We start from the raw sequence: 18323 nt of genomic DNA on the forward strand, positions 1-18323 counted from the left end.
TTTAGTGGGCCGATGAGAAAAGAGTAATATACATTCCTTCCCAGGAAGAACAGAATAAAAACTAACAGCCCATTGCCAACCCTGAATGGACATACCATCCATCTGATAAACTACCCTCCAACAAATTCAGAGAACAACAAATGAGTTTTGGCAGTTCCCTTTGTTTCTCAACCACCACCATCTGTATGAATTGTTAATATGTATGATAGCCCTATGTTGTAGTGGAAAGGCCATCAGAAATAAATTTTCCATTTGTGAAACCATTGCCAGATATTCCAGGCAGTATGATAACCCATGTAACTGGAGATCATTTTCAAAATATTAAAGATCAGTACACCACAGGCATCAATCAATAATAGACCAGACCAGTCAGACAAAGTATCAGGAGTAAATACCTGGTACAGCCACATGGTGGACACCAGCTGAGTATCTCCCTTACCTATAACCTAAGAGTAACTTTGGAAATTCACATCATTTTGTGACCAAATGTTTCTTTTCTCTTTCCCTTTCCAAACTGAACCTTGTTCATCATGCATTCATTCAACAAAGACATCCTTATACTTCTTCATGTGCTCTCCCAGCCTTTCTCCAGCTCCCATCTCATTGTCACCCACATAGGTATTATACCTAATAAAGTCTTTGCATGTTTCATCATATCTTGGCATCTGTTTCTCTCAGGATCCAGACAAACTCCCTAATGGCTGTATCAGAATCACAGACAGCAGAACACACTTGTTACATTTGGATTTATCCCTGGATCACTTCTGAGGTTAATTTCATTTCCATTACTTCTGGCATGTACTTTGGCAAACCCTGATTTTTATTTCTCATTCTGTCCCTCTTTCCATCGACTATCAGAATCTTAAGACTTCCTGATGAGGATCCACTTTTGCTTTTCTATGAAATCTCTTGTCATTTCCAGGGGAGGAAGATGGTACTAACAGAAGCTAGCCATTTAAGCAAGGGTAAAGAGGGTAGGTGGTGTACAGATTCTATAGAATGGGGAGATTTGTGGGAGAGGAGGTGGGGTACGGGGAGAAAGAATGGCAATCAGTTTAAAGAGTTTGGCTTTGAGATGACTGGCATTTGGGACTGACCCTTCAGCGACTCCTGGTGTGTGGTTCGTGGTTCCTTTATCCTGGAGAAGATACCTTGCTACACTGAAATGAGTTAAGGTAGACCAGGAACATCACAGAGCTTCTTTCATCTTCAAGTTCAAATCAGCTGGTGCATGCAGCAGGCCCTAGGGGCAGAGATGAAGAAGGTACACCCTAGCACCACAGCTCTCCCTCTGCCAAAATTTCGCAGCTACATGACATTGAAGAATGAGCCTCTCACAGTACACCTGACTTGCTGCCACACTCACACTGTAGTCAGAGCTGCAAGTTTAATGGGCAGATGGAACATGAACAGTGTTGATCCAGGTGCAGCCAAGTCACCTAGAAGGACTGGCCACCCTGGAGAGACACCTTAGTGAGAGTCATCTAACCTGGGGGTGTGAGTATGCCTGTGACAGGACATGTCAAAGCTGCACTTCCAGTCCACCTCCTGGGGCAACTCAGAGAAAGTGGGATTGGACAGGAAGGGTGGCCTCTCCTCTTGCCAAATGGACCGCACCACTTCAGGGGGACAACCTGAACCAGAAGAACCAGCCTGGCCACCCTGAGGTGATAGCCGGCACTGATATTGACAAAGCCTCAAATTAAGACAGTACAAACAAGGAACTTGGACATCTAGGGCCTCTATTACCCAGATTTGTTAATAACACTGCTCCTGGCCCTTAACTCTCCATAAATTCTCAGTGAACTGGGCTGAATGGATTTGAATGTGAAATGCAGACCTCTTCTCAGACATTCTCACATCCTAGGGGGATTGATTTCCTGCTCTCTTACCTATACTCTGGCCCCTCAGCTGCAGCTGAAGTCAACATTTCCAACTCAGGATTAGTTGAGCTACTCAGTAATGGGGGACTCCACGAAAGCTCCATGACCATAGCAACTCCACAGTCCCATAATTGTCAAAGGACAGTAGGTAAAGTATTCATTACTCTGTGATTATCTGAACTTCGAACTGTAAGTGCAGCTTTCAAGCTGACTTTGGGAGGAGATGGCAGCTCCTGGGGCAGAGTTCCCAGAACTGGACATGGGGAAGACCTCCCTCCTCATCAACCAAGCCCAGGTCCACTGCTCCACCTCATTATGGCTTCATGACCACCTCAAGAAGTCTACCCTTGTTTACTGCAGGCGCCTTGTCATGAGGGAGTGACAGGGAGCCATGGAAATCAGCTCTAAGAAAGGCCTGAAAAGGCACCCATCCAGGTTCGTCATCCAAGTTGAAAAGGAGCATCTTCACCTGTTCATGATTCGAGAAAAGTCAAATGAACTTTCCTTTGCTGAGACTTTGTTAGTCAGAATCTGACCAAGAGGCCATCTCCTCATGAATGGTGAGTGGTGTTCATGATATTCTCTTTCTTATATTCTTTGACTTAGGAGAACTAAAGGACAGGCTTCTTGGCAATGATCCCCATTTTTGAGGACCTGCTCTTTCTTGGACAGAAGTGGAAGTTCATTAGGAAGGAAAACATTTCCCCACCAAGAAAGTTGGCTTCCTCTGTGTTTATCACACCTGACAAGGCCAGCAGCACGACTCCCCTCTTGATTTTGCTTTTCCACTCCATCTCACTGGGACACTTTGTGTGTGTGTATATGTAAGTTACTTTATGTTACTAGTTATTATGAATTTTCAACTCCCTCAGGAAAAAGTTTGAAGAGGTCAGTCTCTTGGACCTGGACTCTATAAGACAGCAGAAAAGACAGCAAATATATTGGAGGGTTGTGGTGAGGAAATGGTAATTCGTTCTCCACTGAGGATTGACAGCACAAAAAAATGGAATTAAATTACACCAGAGGCTTAAAAAGTTTATGAAGTTTGAGATGAGGATCTTTAAGAATGGTGTACAGAAGTAGACTGACTCCACCTTAAAGGAATTTCAATCCTACAGATACAAATATCTACAGATGTTTCTGTCACTTTCAGAGAATAGATGTTCTTCAGATTCTTTCCAAGGTGCCAGCAGTTCTGACTGTGGTCATGAAACTCTGAGACCACGTATGAGAAGTAATTAGCCTTTCTACCTTCTCAGAGAACCCACCCCTACAATGTGAAGATTGTAAAGCTGTAAAAGGCCACAGATTCTCTGGGGTGAAACACTTAGATTCTAGAAGCAGGTTAGGATCCTGTTCTCAGGGGCCCTCTACACAGCTAAGGGCCTGGATAAGGCTGTGTGGGCACCAGGGAAGATGATGAGCCCTAAATTCAAGAACTACACTCCAATATTGGCTCTGCCATTTACTAGCTGGGCAAACTCGGGCAAGTACTTTTTAACAACTCGGAGCCTTCAAACAAGAAGAAACAAGTCCATCCCCTCCTTCATGCAATTGCTCCTGTGGCCACTCCTCTATTATGACAATTTCCACTTTTGATTGTTTAATCATTGGTCTTGAAATCTCTTTGTCCTTTGTCTATGAGTTCCTGAAAATAGTTTCTTCTTACCCTTGCCATCGACTCGTATGTTAGTGGTATTTAATAAATTTGTTGAATAAGCGAGTGGAAAGAATGAATGAGTGAATAATGAGTGTCTAGATTGTGGTAGGACTACTATAACATTTCAATGGGTTAAAATCTGCTCCCTTTCCGAAGTCAACAGGCCTAGACTGCTGGGAGAAGGAAGGGCATCCTCAAGATTTAACTTGATGTGAGTTTCTCCATCCACCCCCACAACCTGCCCCAACGCCTCCCTTTGTCTTATATTCATCTTTAGTTCTTTTAACCAATATTTATCACAGGGATTGGGCTAAGTTCCCTCCCAGCCCTGGTTGAGTCCTGAGGGTCAATGAAAAGCTGTGTTGTTCCTTACCTGGCTGTCTCGAGAGGAGACGGTCTTTTAAAAGTGGCAATCCGTGAAACACTTGCTGAAGTAGTGTGGCCAGCACGGGGCAGGCACAGAACTTGCGGAGGTCACAGAAGGTTCTGTAAAGAAGATGGCATTTGAGCTGAGCCCTGCAGGTGGAGAAGGAGTTTCCCAGGCTGAGGGAGGAGTTTACCTGAGTCTCAGGTCTAGCTGTAATCAGCTGGGCATGTCAGACAAGTTACATCACCTCTCAGAGACAGTTTCTTCATCTGTTAAGTAGAGTTCCTAGGATTTCTGCCAGGATCTGGTAAGAGAACACAGATAAAGTGCATATCGTCAATCTGGGCAATAGTAAATGCACAATAAATATTGGGGTATCACGTGGGTAAAAGCCTGGAAGTGAGAGATGCAGATTACTATGGGAACCACAAACAAGATTTGGGATAGCTAAGGAGAACCGTGGTAAACAGTGCCTCTTCCCCATCTGGGTTTGGGATAATTTGAGAAAATTCAAAAGAGTAATTATGGAGGCAAAAATAGGAGACCACTAACCTGGAGACCAGCACCTGGAACAAGGGAAAACAGGACTTGAAGACCCCAGGACAAAGCAGAACTGGCAGTGGCAATTTCTCGAAAGGAAGCATGCCCAGAGAGGACTCAGAGCATGGCATGGCTCACTCCCAAGACAGGAAAGGGAGGAGCAAAAGTGAGCTTACCTGGTTGTTCTTTCCCATTTCCCCAGTCAGGGACTCCCAGAATTGGAGTGTGGAGCTGGTCGGGGTTTGCTTTGGAAACCACTTTCCTGTGGAAATGGTGGGTGGGAGGCAGCACTCCTCTCTGACACAGGGTGACTTGGGCAAGGTGGAAGGTGGATGGTGTTCTGTGGATGGGAAAGATAAGATGTTGATGAGTTTTGATGGGCAAGCAGAGGCCAGATCCTGAAAAGCCTGGGGGGTCAGTCAAGGAGAATGAACTGAAGGTGGGGGTGACCACCGAGAGGGAAGGAAGAGACCCTAACCAGGAGTACCAAGAAGAGCGACGAGTACAGCAGGCACCGTAGGACATCCCTAAATGTTGGCGCCAGGCTTCAGGCTTATGGGAAGAGAGAAGGCAAGCCCCATGGCCCCACCAGGTCACTAGGAAACTGAAGATGCTGGCGCAGAAGTGGAATCTGGGCCAGATAAGCTGGAAGTGAAAACAGTACAGAGCAGATATCCGTGGACCCCCTCCAGGCACCAGGGACCACAGTCAATGCAGAAAAGAAGGCAAAGATTGAGGAAGGGAGTAAAAACCTGAATGATTGAGAGTATGGCAGAAAACAGCATTCTCAGATTTTCTGAAATGGAAAATTTGGAGGTGATAACAAGATCCAAGGGGTGGCCCTAAGAATCAGCAGCTTAGGAGGACCTGGGTGACTCAAATGGTTAAGCTTCTGCCTTCAGCTCAGGTCATGATCTCCAGGTCCTGGGATGAGCCCCAGGTCCCGCTCCCTGCTCAGTGAGGAGTCTGCTTCTCCCTCTCTCTCTCTCCTCCCCCCTGCTTGTGCTCTCTCTCTCTAATGAATCAATAAAATCTTAAAAAAAAAAAAAAAAAAAGAACTGGCAGTTTAAGAGGAGCAAAGGTAAATGTCCTCATAGTTGAGGAGGTCGAGGATGCTTGAGGGGTCATCTATGAGGACATGGAAACCCTTAGAATGAGGCCAAAGTTAACAAGGAGAAGAGATATATTTTATATCTTTGATATATGGCATTGGGTCAATCAATATAACTGTAAAAGAAGGAACCAATAAAGAAACAAAGACATGACAACCTCCAAAACAGTGACAGCCATCACCAAAACATAGACTAACCCACCTGGTTTACACAGGAGTGGAGTCATAGAAACATAAAGATATTTACAGGTGTGGAATATAGGCCTCGTGATAATTACAGAGACCGCAACAACGAAGTCCTTCTGTGTATGTGTGCTAGAGCAGAGGGTGCTGGCCACAAATATGTGCCAACTTCACAAACTAGGTGCCAAGTCCAATAGCTGATGTACTCCCTCCTCCCCAAATAGCACATAAAGCGGAAAGTGTCTGCTCCTAAACTGTAGATCCGTAGAATGTTCTAGAAGCTCATCTGCACAGCAGGCAATACCCAGGCCATGAGTTTCTTGAGAGAACCAGATTCTCCTCCACATACACAGAACCAAACAACATCTATCACAGCCACTGATTGCTGTGATTATTACTATTATTTTCTATAATTGCCTTTGTGGGATCTGCTTATTTGCATCATGCTAAGCACTTGTAATTAGCCAATGAAAGATTTGGGGCTAAGCTAGTTTCAAAAAAAAACAAAACAAAACAAAACAAAAAAACCTGAGGCCAAGATGATGGAATATATCCAGCCAATTCCATCTCATAATGCCAGGTACTTGCAGCCAAAGTGGCTTTTTCTTGAGATGTGTATATTAAAATCACATGGACTGTGTTTTGTTGTGGCATTTAGTCATCTGAGACAACTCTACAAATATGCCATAAAAAAAAAAAAAGAAGCAAACAGGGGCAAAGTAATTCTGACGAATCACGAGGCATGCTCTTAGCAATAGGTTCATTGCCAGAAGGAATCCTTGAGAATGCCAACCTTCATTGTGTTGATTGAGAAGGAAAGAGCTTTGAAACCAGACCTCTTTTCCCCCCGTAGATTTCCCTGTCAGGATACATAAAAGAATTCAAGCTAATCAAAAAGCCCAAGTGAGCTGGCTGGTTAACTAGGACAGGCCCAACCTTGAGTTCAGAGAGATTTCTAATGCATTCCACCTGTCCCTCCAGACGACCATGTTTATGGGATATAAGAACAGCAGAGAAGGCATGTCTCTGAAGAGAACGATGATCATAAGGTAGCCAAAATGGCATCTCCTGGAGACTTACCTCTGCACTGAAGACATGGTCATTCTTTATTTTTCCTAGAGAAGTGTACTCTTGATCCCCTTTTTCTGTTTCACACCCATCCCCCTCCCACACCTCCCCTCTGGCAACCACCTGTTGCCAAGCCATCAGACTTCTCCATGAAGTCTTCCCCGATGGCACCAGCCAACACCACTCTTTTCCTTTCCTGATTATCCCTCCACCTTCTGTGAAACGAGACCTAGAAGTTACACCGTCTTTGGACTTTCATTTTGACGATTCTGAGGTTGCCTCTCAGCTAAAGGGAGCCATGGCCCTTCAGCAAGGACTAGTGGCTCCCCTGACTGGTGTGTGGGGGCAAGAATGGAACATTGTGCATTTAGTACTTGCCAAGACAGTCTCAACCAGTCATCATGGCTGTGGTTTGTACTGGAACTTAACTTTACATGGTCTCATATTATCCAGTTGGTAGTTCTGTGTTCTTAAGGCTGTTCTGATGAGACGTTCCAATTTTAAAGGTATAGACTGTTGGATTTATACAGAGAAATCACCCTAAAATATATCATTGACATTTACAACCGATCATTCTGACGAGGCCCCCCAAGTTGATCTTCCATTCCTGGGGTGGGTTTGACAGGTTTCCAAACAGTGATGTCAAGTAATGTTTCCTCATAACTATATGCATAAATATATGCATCTGTTATGTATGCATATATTTGCATATGTATATATGTTCTGTACACATATAGTCTACGTAGAAACCAGATTAATAACTCATTTGCAACTGAAGACACTCCTTCCCAGAAACTTACACACCCCCAGGGCTACTTCCACAAGATACTTCCTTCTGAATAGAGGAAGGGTCAGAAGTTCCGTTAGTGTCCAAGAGTTTGCCCGGTGAGCATGAAATCAGAAACTCTCCTCCCTTTCTTTCCACTGGCTAAAACTGCTCTGGGCCAGCTGCTTGCTGGCTGGGCTGCCTGTAAGATCTCAGCCTTCCTGTGCCGTGGTTTTCCCAGCTTTAAATGCAAACAGTACCTAACATCCAGGACGGTTGTAAAACGTGCTTAGAACTGTAAGTAGCTCCCAGTAAGCACTTATCCAATGTCAGTTTTTTATGTTTATTACTTAAATCTCTTCACCAATCGTTTAGAAATCTCATTTCAAAAAAAAAAAAAAAGAAATCTCATTTCCTTTTCCTTCATAAGGTAACAGCCCTAATGGAATAAGGAAGCCCATACTGATTTTTTTTTAACCTTTAGAGATTGTTCTAAATCTAGGAATAGCAAGATGCATCTCATTGAGGATGGCTGATTGGGGAAAATGTATCTACTTTTTTCTCTTTTTCTTCATTTAATACAACACCAGGAAGTGAATTCCCCTCCTGCTTCAACTCTTGTTCTTAATTTTTATTCATCAGGCCCTACTTACAGAAGGCCAAGTGTATGTGAACCCAGCAATCGAAGCCCCATAGCCAGGAGGACTTTGGATAAAGCTTCATGCACTGTCACTTCCTACAAATCCCCCCCCCCACAAAACACACAGCTCCCCCATCAAAAAAACAAAAACAAAAACAAAAACACAAAAAAATCTGTGATTCCATTCTCCGGGGACAGACTCAGAGGCCCTAGAAAAAGCTAAGGCATGATTGACACACAGGGAAGGCAGGTAGACCCAAGAGTGCCAGAGGTTGGGCCTTCTAGATGATTCATCAGGTTGGTGGCTCGCCCTGCCCTTCTCAGGGCGCAGGGGACACCCTGGCCAAGTGAAGAAGAAGCCTGTGTTTTGCTTTTGTTTCTCAGTTGAGAATAAGCTGAGGGACTGGTACTTTTCCTGAATGACCCACATGGAAAAGGGTTTGCCTCTTCTTGTTGTTAACACTGAAGGAGAGGCCACAGCAACCTTAGTTCTATTGGAGAAAAAGGTGCATGGGATTTTTTTTTTTTTTTTAAAGATTATCCTTCTGTTCACAGTGCACCCAGGTCCCAGGTGGGGAAGGTGGTGTGCCGTCTGGGATGGCTGGGGGAGAGGAGCCCACTCTCCTCCTGGTGAAGTACGCAGAGCTCCCCCTGCAGCCTGTGCCCTTGACCAGTTTTGCTCTTTCTTCCCTCCCTGGTCATTTCACAAGGTATTGGATGATTGGCTGAGCCCCAAGTTGAGACCAAGAGAACAGAATCAAGACTTCCTTCCTTTCCTCTTCTGCCCCTCCCCCTCTCACTGATTCCTCTTCCTCCATCCCTCCCCCAGCCAAGCCACCAACCTACTCACCCAACCACCGACCATAACCCACTGAAGCAGTACAATGTTAGAACCCATGGAACAAAAGGGTTTCTGGTATCAGAAGAGAAGGGACACAGAATAAGGGGGCGGGGAATAGGAGTTTCTACTTTTTTTTTTTCTTCAAGGGGAAAAAAAAAAGTCTCTCTGGACCAGCAGACCATCTCCTGGGAGGGAGAAGCCACAACTTCCCCAGGTAGCACATTCCAGAGAATGAATGAATGGTCGGGAGATGCTGGGGGGGGGGGGTGGGGGCAGAAATACACAGCGTTTAATACAAGGCAGGGAGTTGTTTACAATCGTCTGGAAGATGCCAAAGGGCTTAACAGTCAGTCATAATAGCTCCCAGCTGGTGCAGTGCGCAGGCAGAGCTGAGCTTGGCGTTACTGTCCTCGCCTGCTGGAAGAGCTGAAGCAACACCATGACTTGCCCAGGGTCACACAGCACGCTTGGGACAGGAATAATTCTGACTCCTTCTTCCTGGCTGTAATTCAGCAGACAAAGCCACCTTATTACTGTATGATCATTCAAATCTGAATCATTTAAATGGCTCCTAATTGCAGGCTTAGAGGGAACGGTCAGCTCCATGTGACTAACAGCCCGGGAAGCCGCGGTAGGAAAGACCCAAGTTTTACAAACTCCTGAGTATGGAATTAAAATGCTGTCCTCCCGCCGGGGTGGGAGTAGGAGAAGAAGCATTTGAAAACGCGACATTGAAACTGCCAACCAGTAGCCTGTTTAGATTTTTTTTTTAAATGAATTTGAAGCATCACCTCCAATTTTTAATATCGGAACAGAGAAGCACTTCGGATTCAAAGGGATGCTATTCAGAAAGGCTTTTGAGGGCAATTCTCAAATATTTTCCAAGCAGTCGATGGATCTTCACACTCATCTTTCTTATGCCCCTCAAAACACTGTCTCTGTGTTTAAATTTCCTTTTGAACTCTTTTATAGGTAGCTATTTGGGAAAGGGGAGGGAGGAGGGGGCCGCGGAAGCCACCGGGCTTGTAAATTCAGATCTGTCCACGGGGCCGGGCACGTGCTGTGCTCAGAAAGAAAGTAAATTCCAGCAGGCCAATTGCTCTAACTGATTCATCTGTCGGCACAGAGACGCCACCTACCTGCTCGCAGGTATTCAGGTAAATGACAGGTGGGCGGGACCTATACTGACTGTTTCAATAGCTAAGGGCCCAGCAATGCTTTATCTGTGAGGCTCCCGTGATGTCACACGTTTCCTGCTCTCGACCAACCAATGCCCGCCTCCTTCCTTAGGCACCTGTGCACCAAGGTTGAGCCTGGTCACTGCTCCGGGAGCCCCAGGAACTGCCAGATTCACCCACAAGGCATGGGAACTTCGGGGCTGCGGCTGCCTTGAGTGCCCGGGACACGCACTGGAAAAGGTGAGTTGAGACCCTCCATGTTTCTCTTCTGGCATTGAGACCCCTGGCCCCTGAGGGATCTCTCTGAATGAGGAAACTGAATGAAAAAATAAAAGCTGAATGACTTAGCCCGGGTGTTTGTCCCGCAGGGAGAAGCCCTTTTGAGAGGGAAGAGCGGAGAGATGCCTTTGACATTTGGGTTGTACAGGAAAATTCTCCCAGGCCAGATATTTAATCCTTTTTGTTTCTCTTAATCATTAAGCCAGGCTCTGCTTGTCTGGGAAGTTGATCTGATTTTTTTTTTTTAACCCTGGAGTGGAGTGCAGTGGAGACTTTTTTTGAAACTGAACTCAAAGACTCAGACCTGTTCAGCCCGTTTTAAGGGAGGGTTGGGAGGCCAGAGCCAAATGAATTCAGAGTTGCCTTATTTTTGCCTCATTTGCCTTATTTGGTCTTACTTCTCTGCGTTTGTCTCACCAGAGGCACTTTCCATCTGAACCTGTGAGATGACCTTACATTTGTTTCCCCCACCAGAAACCCGGTCCTCAGATGGGTAACTTTTGCTGCCCTTCTCAGAGGCCAACACTCATCTTCCTCCCTCTTTCTTCTCTAAAAAAGTCTACTGGGTTTTATTTTTTGTTCTTTGTTGATGTTCTTAAAAACCACTTTGCAGTCCGGATAAGAGCTGTTTACGTCCAGACCTGGACTGGCTGCCTGCTGACCTTTGGTTAAAGTAAGGATTACTTCCTCTACGCTTAACAAGAATGAGTGTAACTTCAGGTCGGATTTTTAATTTTTTTTTTCAATTCTTCCACTTTCTTTTTTCTCTTTTAATAGCAAATCTACCAAAAAGATTGTTCTGCCAGGACCTTTTTTTTTTTAAGTAATTCTACCTCTAGGATCCATTTTTGTTTCCTTAATCCTGGTCTCCCAGCCTGTCTTACTTCTGTTCTTGACAGCCCAAGAGCCACACTCCGCAGCTAGCACTGTCCTTAGAGAAAGGAAAATAAACCCAGTCCCTTGCCGGGATGAGCCGGAAACTGTAGAGGGAGAAATGAACCAGCCAGGGGACATTTCATTCTAGATTCCTTCATCAGTGACTTTTCTGAGATCTGTTTGCAAAGATCTTTGCAAAGGAATAACCTGTTAGAAGTTACACTCCTTTTCATCCCCACCCCCCTGGAAATTCAAGGTGCTTGTCAACTCTCCAGAAGGAAAAATGGAAATAAGCTGAGCAAAGTTTGGTCTCAGACCCTCGCTTCTCACCACTGAGAATCTGCCTGGGGCCTTGTTGCCAATTTCTCTCTCCCTCCTTGGAAGTTCGTAATGTTCTCTCACTGACTTTTGTCTGTTCTTCTCCCCTCCTCCCCCACCCCAGTGGTGTGTTTGGATGGTGGCTACAAGGTTGTCCCTTAGCAGTCTTCTCACTTGATTCAGAGCTTTGTCAGCAGAAGAAAGGAAAGGATCTCCTCGATCCTGACTCTTTCTGGAGAGGAATGTGTCTTTAAAGTCACAGACCTCTCCATGAGACGCATTCCTCCGGATTACCATGGACTGTTAGCTCTTTGCACAGCAGTGATGTTATGATTAAGTACATCCTTTCATCACTGTATGTCAAGGTCCTTCCCCACTAAAGGAACACAGCTCAGGATGCCATGCCTCCAGATAGAAGAAAGGAAAGAAAATATGGAGGCTGGAATCCAGAGTCACGTTATCTCAAAGGCACTTGGTCTCTTGGATAATTTACACACAAGTATTGTCCAAAGGGGTGAAGGACCCACAGTGGCTTCCTGCCTGTAGTAATTCCACCTCTTGATTCAAGTGGTGATAGGTCTGATTGGAAAATACACAGTGTCTTCCATGTACACTCATGAGCAGGTTTCTCGACTTCTCAGACCGTCAGTTTCTTCGTCAGTAAAACAGGAGAGAAGCCTTATGATCGAAGTGCTCATGAGAAGCAAATAGGGTAACACGATGAGGGCGTCCAGTGACCAGTGTCTGGCCCTACATGGGGACCAAATAGAGGTGTGGGCCGTTCTTGAAGGAATTTTCCTGGGTGCTCGGCAGAGATAGTCTGACCCTACCAAGATAAAAGATCTTCTGCGGTTGCCATCATTAGGAACCCTGATAGTTCTTGTTATGGTATTAATTGTACATAATTAACTCTGATGTTAACAGTTCAGAGAAAGAACATAGGCAGGAGGCAGGAGAACGCTTAAACTACATCACACGAGCCAGGCCGATTGGTCTCTGCCAACTCCCAGAAATGCTTAGGAGCTGCGGCCACTGCTGTCCTCCTGCCTTGCCCGCCACAAAGCTCTCACACCCCAACAGACACACCGAATGTGGTCCTCCGCAGGCCTACAGGGAAAATGTTCCTGTTGTCATTGGCTGTAATCTGACTTGGCAGGTGGCCCGTTTCTGCTTTCAGCTATGCTCTCTCTCCTGGGCAGAGTGGGTGCTTGGTTTCCTCCAATCTTGCAGGTAAACACCCTTAGCCAGAACCTGGTGTTCTGCCATGCCAAGTAACCTGGACGAGGGGGAGACGGCCAGTTGGGAGCCTGCCTGCACTGGGGAAGGGAGCTTGTAGCTCCCTTGGAGACGATCACCTCACTCCTGGAATATCCCATGCCATTGGATGACCTTGAGGCATAGCGTAAGAGCAGAGGTGTTCCCAGGCTCCTCTAAGTCTCACCCTATCCTGAAAAGCTAAGGCAAGTTTTCATCATTCACCAGCCGATCAAGGACGAGGGTTCATGACCTCGAGCCTACTCCTGGCATGCTTAGGGGGTCCTGGGGAGGAACCTCAGCCTCCCTGCTCAGCAGTATCCATGTTTATTTACCTTCTGTTAGCATCAGATTGCCAGGTTCCAAAGCCAGCACTCCCTTATGCTAACAGTGTGACCTGTGGTGGTGATTGGACCCCTTTACCCCAGCTATTAAACAGGCTTGTTATGAGGAAGAAATGAACACAGTGTCTAAAGTGCTTAGAATATTACCTGGCACAATGTGAGCTCTTGCTACTATTATTTTTCTAAAGGAAGGTGGAATGCGACAGATCTGGGTTCGAGACTTGGTTCCACCATGTAATGGACATAAGCCCCTTCGTGCCTCTTGGTCGCACATGGCCTCATCCGGAAAATGGAATACTTCCCAAAGCCAGTGCTGTGGTAAGGAACAAACAGGAGATGGTTTCGTGCGAAGTGCCTGGTCCATGATAGAGTAGGGGCTCAATCAATTAACCCTCGTTGGATTAGTACAGGCACAGTGTTGGGTACACACAGTACATACATGGCTGGATTGCAGTTTGCAAATACTGCATTTTTTTTTTTAACGAGTGGAAGAGTTGTGGCAAGCCTCCCTCCAGCACACCCATCATTGCCATTTTCCCAACAGCATTTGCTCCTTTGTGTCGCCGTGTCACATTTTGGTAATTCTCACCACATTTCCAACTTTTCATTACTATTATATGTGTTATGGTGACTTGTGTCCAGTGATTGCGACTCACTACATGCTCAGATGATGGTTAACATTTTTTAGCAGGAAAGGATTTTTAAATTAAAGTCCACACATCGCTTTTTTAGACATAATGCGACGGCACGTGTAATAGACTATGATAGAGTTTAAACTTTTATATGCACTGGGAAACCAAAATATTCCCTTGACTCGCTCTATTATGCTATCTGCTTTGTTGTGAACTCGCTTTATTGTGGTGGTCTGGAACTGAACCCCATCTGTCTCCGAGGTGAGCCTGTCGAGGAAACAATGATTGTTATCGGTTAAAGTTCGCCTTCTCAGGTCATGCTACAGTTTGGACATAGCAATGTTGGAAAGAGTAGTCAGCAAAGGGCCAAAGACTCTTTGAGAATAACAGATTTCCCAAAAGGTCCGCAAAGGTTTAGACAGAAAACCGTTAACAAAGATGATCTTGTTTATCTTGGAGCTCCAGGGTAGGGGAGCTGCCCGTCGAAAGGCCTGGTCTTCTGCAGACCTGTGACGGAGGATTCCGTGAGGTCCATAAACAGTGGGTTCTCCCAGAGCAGGGATTCCCAGCTCCCTGGTTTCCAGCATCTCCCTTTGGGTGTGAATTCCATAGTTGAGTGGCGAAAAGAGGGTCTGCTGCTGGGATTCTGACCACTTGAAAGGCCATTCTTGTAAGACGCTGCCAAGAGAGGACACACGAGGGTGGCTCTGAAATGTGTCCTCCTCATCACTTCAGTATTCATGGACCTCCTGCAGGTGACACATAACTATTCCTGATATTTATGGGTTGGCATCACGCAGACTCGCTTTTATGTGGGTGGCATATTTCTGGTCCTCTGACAGTGCCTCCAAGCTATCAAGGGCTTTTCAAAACTATTTGCAAGGAAGACTACATCTCTCTTTTTGGGTTAATGGGATTTGGCCATCTGTGATCCCCAAAGAATAAGGGTTAACATGAAAACCAGACATGCTGTTAAGTACAGAAACTGCACTTAGCTGAAATCAGAAACCAAAAATGTCAATTGCCTCCTGTAAACCCCTTACCCTCACCATGTCCTCTTACCTCCTTTTGTTCTAAGTGAACAAAGACACCACAGTGACCTATTGCTTAGTTACATGGAGACGCCTCTCAGATCAATATAAGAAAGAACTTTCTAAGAATGAGAGCTGTCCAAAAATCCAGTAGGTTGCCTTTTTGTGGTACTGACTCCCCTGACACTGAAGGTTATTATTTCTTGATATGTTTGGTATATTTGTTTATTTGCTGTGTTTACATGTGCCCAGTATGTATTGAAAAATGAGTGAATGCCAGAGAGAATTTGTGTTTTCTTAGCGACACATGTATTCGTCTATAAAATGGGGGTTATATTGATCTCAGAGCAATAGTCTCATGATTAAATGAGAAAATACACGTAGAGTACCCAGCACTGTGTCTTTCACCTCGTGAATTACTCATTAAATAGTAATCATTATTATGTTTTATTTTCTACTATATTCTAAAAAGGTGGAGGAAAGTGGTGCCTGGGTGGCTCAGTGGGTTAAAGCCTCTGCCTTCGGCTCAGGTCATGGTCCCAGGGTCCTGGGATTGAGTCCCGCATCGGGCTTTCTGCTCAGCAGGGAGCCTGCTTCCCCCTCTATCTCTGCCTGCCTCTCTGCCTACTTGTGATCTCTGTCTGTCAGATAAATAAATAAAATCTAAAAAAAAAGGAGGGAGAAGAGATTTCTGCCTCAGGTAAGGAGTAGACAAAATGACTTCCAAATTTAAGATTTACAGTTTTTACGAGAATCTCTTCATTTCTATTCTTTTCATCCCTGCCCTTCTTCCTCTGCCTTTCTGAAGGAACCTCTTCCCCTTGCTGTTGGGAACCATGCTCTTTGACGGGGTAGATTGACTCTACCCTAGTACAACCATCGCAGTAGCTTCTGGCCCAATTCACCGGGCACGTTGTTGTTATTGGTGGTGTTGTTTTTTATATCACTCGTTTGTGCCTTGGAATGTGTGGATTTAAATTCCACCATTATTTTCCAGTGACTCTTATTTGCTTCTTGTGTTTGGTGCATTTGTCACAGGCACACAAAAGGCTTCACCAACAGCAGAGTGGGAAACTCTCCAAGAATTTTCTTTAATAGCCTCTTGGCACAGTGCATGGCAGCAGCACATGCATGATGGTGAGGCGTAAATATGTCATTGCCATCTGGGAGATGATTTGCATAACTTGCCTATGACTGCTTTTGGCAGTCACGTGGCCGTCTTTGAATAGAACGCTGCACGGTTAGGTTCCTACGTACTCACATTAATACATGAGTCACCCAGTGTTTTCAAACTCCTCATTCAGTATCCTCGTTAGATGTGCATTATGTTCTCTACAACACACACACACTCAGCTGGTGTCTCTGTAGTCTTTTTCCCCTGGGGGCTCTAGCAAACTTGGCTTACCAGTCATCGTGGAAACATCTGCATTCTAACTTAGTAATGAATTAAAAGAAAATGATTACAATTTTTTACGAGGGGAGCACTGCCTCCGTAAAAATGGAGCAGTCTAAGTGGCTGTCATTTCCAGCCTACTTTCCATATCCCTAAACCATGGAGGGAAGTGTTGGTGTGGATCCCTGGGGATGTTTGCCCCCATTCTGGGAGGGAATGCCCCAGGAAATACAGAACTTTCTGTGTTAGTTTCCTCAGGCTGCCATAACAGGTCGCCATAAACCTGGTGGCTTAAACCAACAAAAGTTATTCTCTCACATTTCTGAGGCCAGAAGTTTGAAATCAAGGTGTTAGCATGACCTCGCTTCCTCAAAAGGCCCCAGGAGAGTCCTTCCTTGCCTCTTCCCTCTTCTGGTGCCTCCCGGCATTTGTAGCCTTGTGGGCTACATGTGTGTGTTCTTCTCCTACATGTGCATGTTCTCTTCTTCTGTGTCTAATGAAGACAATTGTCATAGGATTTGAGATAAATTAGATAATCCAGGATGCTCTCATCTCAAGATCCTTAACTCAATTCATCTTCAAGGACCTTTTTTTTTCTGATAAGGTTCTGGGGATTAGGACAGGGCAAGATGTTTTAGGGAGGCTGCTAGCACATTCCACCCCAACTGACATTCAAGACACAGGTTCTCCCACGACTTATCTAGAATGATTCCTTGTCCATGCAGAGGCTGAAATATTGGTCAAAAAATAGGTAACAAGAGTTATCATTGGCGGCCTTCACCACTACCATCATGTATTTCTTTTTTTTTTTTCCATGTATTTCTGTGTTCAAGGCACAGTAGTGTTTTATGATCTAAAGATCTGCTGAGTTTTTTCAGTCAATAGTGTGATGTATCTGCAAAAGCAAATCAGTAAAGGCCATCTTATGTCGCTTTGAAGGACAAGTAGTACCTTGGTTAAGGAAGCAACCCCTCCACTGAACCATCAGACCACAACTGGGGAGGTGTCCACGTCTGGGTGCCATGTTTTCAAAGGGACCTCATCAAACTAGAAAGCATCCTGGGTGGACCCTTTACTACCACCTCAACTATCAAGGAAGACAACTGGAAGAACCAGAGACAAAAAGAAAAGACAAGAGAGAAACCACCAATTCTCTCTTTAGTTGGGGGTGGGGGGAGGGGTTTGCCATGTTTTGAGGGAGTGAATGTGATCTATGTCACACTGAAACATCGAAGTAACAAAAGGAAAGGGTTTAGCTGTAGGAAAACTAATGAGCTCCTCATCATTGTAGGTGTTTCAAGCAGAAGCGGACAGATCATCCTATAGGGCTGTTGTAAAGAGGATTCTTATACTTGGGGAGAATCTAAGATTCTTACCCGACTCAAAGTCCTATGATTTCTTTTTTTTTTTAAGATTTTATTTATTTATTTGACAGAGAGAGAGATCACAAGTAGGCAGAGAGGCAGGCAGAGAGAGAGGAGGAAGCAGGCTCCCTGCCGAGCAGAGAGCCCGATGCGGGGCTCGATCCCAGGACCCTGAGATCATGACCTGAGCCGAAGGCAGCAGCTTAATCCACTGAGCCACCCAGGCACCCCAAAGTCCTATGATTTCTTAATAAATAATTTTAAAATCTCAAATACAGGTCATCATGTGACCAAACACCAACATGTCTATTTCTCTTCCTTGACTGGGGGATTTGCTCAGGCTCTTCCTCTACCTTAATTTCTTCCCACTTGTCCAAACACCATTAATCTTTGATGATCTGCCCTGAGACCCAGCTATTCCATGAGCTGTCCTAACTATTCTGGGTCACATTATACTGTTTTCTTACCTCTTTTCCTCCACAACTTGTCCCTGTCTCCTATGGGGGACAGGGAGTGGTATACAGATCATACTCCTTGCCATACTCATTGTGTTTTTTTTCTTTTTCAGGGCTTTAACATTTTTTTCTATAGGTAA

The 18323-nt window shown here is 45.1% G+C and overlaps 1 protein-coding gene across 3 annotated transcripts in view; it reads left to right on the plus strand.

The window, feature by feature from the left end:
- The window catches only part of LNX1 (ligand of numb-protein X 1), a 176251-nt gene that overhangs the window by 43582 nt on the left and 114346 nt on the right, over positions 1-18323 (plus strand). The window contains exons 2-3 of one of the 3 annotated variants that reach the window (XM_045998320.1): positions 10350-10477; positions 13497-13626. The gene's annotated coding sequence lies outside the window, so the exon portion shown is untranslated. Of the gene's footprint in view, positions 1-10349; positions 10478-13496; positions 13627-18296; positions 18320-18323 lie in introns of all 3 variants that reach the window. The other 2 variants (XM_045998321.1, XM_045998319.1) reach the window with 2 other exon arrangements.

Source organism: Meles meles, chromosome 2 (genome assembly GCF_922984935.1).
Source record: "Meles meles chromosome 2, mMelMel3.1 paternal haplotype, whole genome shotgun sequence".
NCBI classification, from domain to species: domain Eukaryota; kingdom Metazoa; phylum Chordata; class Mammalia; order Carnivora; family Mustelidae; genus Meles; species Meles meles.